We start from the raw sequence: 3,838 nt of genomic DNA on the forward strand, positions 1-3,838 counted from the left end.
CAATTATGTGTATTTTTCTGCATTTTGGAAATTTTTTGGACTTAGCCGCTGAAGCGACTCAACTAACACGCACGGTCGGACATAGCCGCAGAACTGGTTTCAAGTACCACGCACCACGGGACATAGCCGCAGAATTCGTACCGTCCAAGTAAGGCCCAGCTAACACAGCGGAAATTTATTTTTAATCTATTAACGATATTATTAAGCACAGCAAGCCCAATTTTCTTCAATTATGTGTATTTTTCTGCATTTTGGAAATTTTTTGGACTTAGCCGCTGAAGCGACTCAACTAACACGCATGGTCGGACATAGCCGCAGAACTGGTTTCAAGTACCACGCACCACGGGACATAGCCGCAGAATTCGTACCGTCCAAGTAAGGCCCACCTAACACAGCGGAAATTTATTTTTAATCTATTAACGATATTATTAAGCACAGCAAGGCCAACTTTCTTCAATTATGTATATTTTTCTGCATTTTGTTAATTTTTTGGACTTAGCCGCTGAAGCGACTCAACTAACACGCACGGTCGGACATAGCCGCAGAACTGATTTCAAGTACCACGCACCACGGGACATAGCCGCAGAATTCGTCCCGTCCAAGTAAGGCCCACCTAACACAGCGGAAATTTATTTTTAGTCAATTAACGGCATTACTATGCACAGCAAGGCCAACTTTCTTCAATTATGAATATTTTTCTGCATTTTGGAAATTTTCGGACTTAGCCGCTGAAGCGACTCAACTAACACGCACGGTCGGACATAGCCGCAGAACTGGTTTCAAGTACCACGCACCACGGGACATAGCCGCAGAATTCGTACCGTCCAAGTAAGGCCCAGCTAACACAGCGGAAATTTATTTTTAATCTATTAACGATATTATTAAGCACAGCAAGCCCAATTTTCTTCAATTATGTGTATTTTTCTGCATTTTGGAAATTTTTTGGACTTAGCCGCTGAAGCGACTCAACTAACACGCACGGTCGGACATAGCCGCAGAACTGGTTTCAAGTACCACGCACCACGGGACATAGCCGCAGAATTCGTACCGTCCAAGTAAGGCCCACCTAACACAGCGGAAATTTATTTTTAATCTATTAACGATATTATTAAGCACAGCAAGGCCAACTTTCTTCAATTATGTATATTTTTCTGCATTTTGGAAATTTTCGGACTTAGCCGCTGAAGCGACTCAAGTAACACGCACGGTGGGACATAGCCGCAGAACTGGTTTCAAGTACCACGCACCACGGGACATAGCCGCAGAATTCGTACCGTCCAAGTAAGGCCCACCTAACACAGCGGAAATTTATTTTTAGTCAATTAACGGCATTACTATGCACAGCAAGCCCAATTTTCTTCAATTATGTGTATTTTTCTGCATTTTGGAAATTTTTTGGACTTAGCCGCTGAAGCGACTCAACTAACACGCACGGTCGGACATAGCCGCAGAACTGGTTTCAAGTACCACGCACCACGGGACATAGCCGCAGAATTCGTACCGTCCAAGTAAGGCCCAGCTAACACAGCGGAAATTTATTTTTAGTCAATTAACGGCATTACTATGCACAGCAAGGCCAACTTTCTTCAATTATGAATATTTTTCTGCATTTTGGAAATTTTCGGACTTAGCCGCTGAAGCGACTCAACTAACACGCACGGTCGGACATAGCCGCAGAACTGGTTTCAAGTACCACGCACCACGGGACATAGCCGCAGAATTCGTACCGTCCAAGTAAGGCCCACCTAACACAGCGGAAATTTATTTTGAATCTATTAACGATATTATTAAGCACAGCAAGGCCAACTTTCTTCAATTATGTATATTTTTCTGCATTTTGGAAATTTTCGGACTTAGCCGCTGAAGCGACTCAAGTAACACGCACGGTGGGACATAGCCGCAGAACTGATTTCAAGTACCACGCACCACGGGACATAGCCGCAGAATTCGTACCGTCCAAGTAAGGCCCAGCTAACACAGCGGAAATTTATTTTTAATCTATTAACGATATTATTAAGCACAGCAAGCCCAATTTTCTTCAATTATGTGTATTTTTCTGCATTTTGGAAATTTTTTGGACTTAGCCGCTGAAGCGACTCAACTAACACGCACGGTCGGACATAGCCGCAGAACTGGTTTCAAGTACCACGCACCACGGGACATAGCCGCAGAATTCGTACCGTCCAAGTAAGGCCCACCTAACACAGCGGAAATTTATTTTTAGTCAATTAACGGCATTACTATGCACAGCAAGCCCAATTTTCTTCAATTATGTGTATTTTTCTGCATTTTGGAAATTTTTTGGACTTAGCCGCTGAAGCGACTCAACTAACACGCACGGTCGGACATAGCCGCAGAACTGGTTTCAAGTACCACGCACCACGGGACATAGCCGCAGAATTCGTACCGTCCAAGTAAGGCCCAGCTAACACAGCGGAAATTTATTTTTAGTCAATTAACGGCATTACTATGCACAGCAAGGCCAACTTTCTTCAATTATGAATATTTTTCTGCATTTTGGAAATTTTCGGACTTAGCCGCTGAAGCGACTCAACTAACACGCACGGTCGGACATAGCCGCAGAACTGGTTTCAAGTACCACGCACCACGGGACATAGCCGCAGAATTCGTACCGTCCAAGTAAGGCCCAGCTAACACAGCGGAAATTTATTTTTAATCTATTAACGATATTATTAAGCACAGCAAGGCCAACTTTCTTCAATTATGTATATTTTTCTGCATTTTGGAAATTTTCGGACTTAGCCGCTGAAGCGACTCAAGTAACACGCACGGTGGTTCATAGCCGCAGAACTGGTTTCAAGTACCACGCACCACGGGACATAGCCGCAGAATTCGTACCGTCCAAGTAAGGCCCACCTAACACAGCGGAAATTTATTTTTAGTCAATTAACGGCATTACTATGCACAGCAAGCCCAATTTTCTTCAATTATGTGTATTTTTCTGCATTTTGGAAATTTTTTGACTTAGCCGCTGAAGCGACTCAACTAACACGCACGGTCGGACATAGCCGCAGAATTCGTACCGTCCAAGTAAGGCCCAGCTAACACAGCGGAAATTTATTTTTAATCTATTAACGATATTATTAAGCACAGCAAGCCCAATTTTCTTCAATTATGTGTATTTTTCTGCATTTTGGAAATTTTTTGGACTTAGCCGCTGAAGCGACTCAACTAACACGCACGGTCGGACATAGCCGCAGAACTGGTTTCAAGTACCACGCACCACGGGACATAGCCGCAGAATTCGTACCGTCCAAGTAAGGCCCACCTAACACAGCGGAAATTTATTTTTAATCTATTAACGATATTATTAAGCACAGCAAGGCCAACTTTCTTCAATTATGTATATTTTTCTGCATTTTGGAAATTTTCGGACTTAGCCGCTGAAGCGACTCAACTAACACGCACGGTCGGACATAGCCGCAGAACTGATTTCAAGTTCCAAGCACCACGGGACATAGCCGCAGAGCCATGACTTTTGAGTTAAATTTCGGAAATTTATTTTTAGACAATTAACGGCATTATTGTGCACAGCAAGCCCATTTTTTTTCAATTAAGAATATTTTACTGCATTTTGGAATATTTCGGACTTAGCCGCTGAAGTTATATTCGTTCTATTTCTTATTCTTAGGAAGGCGCTATCACGGCACGGTCTCGTGCTTCGAAGCAGCCCCGTAACTATACTCGCCGTCTGAATTGGCCTCAGGAAGCGACCGTCCCAATACAACCCATCAAACACAGGCGTAGTCTCTTACATGACTTACTTTTAATGCGTTAACGGCTATACGATGATTTCTTTCGAGACGGGGCACCGCAA

This window comes from Zootermopsis nevadensis, unplaced genomic scaffold (assembly GCF_977971745.1).
Source record: "Zootermopsis nevadensis isolate Lab colony 2312 unplaced genomic scaffold, Znev_1.0 Znev_ptg000243l, whole genome shotgun sequence".
NCBI classification, from domain to species: Eukaryota; Metazoa; Arthropoda; class Insecta; order Blattodea; family Termopsidae; genus Zootermopsis; species Zootermopsis nevadensis.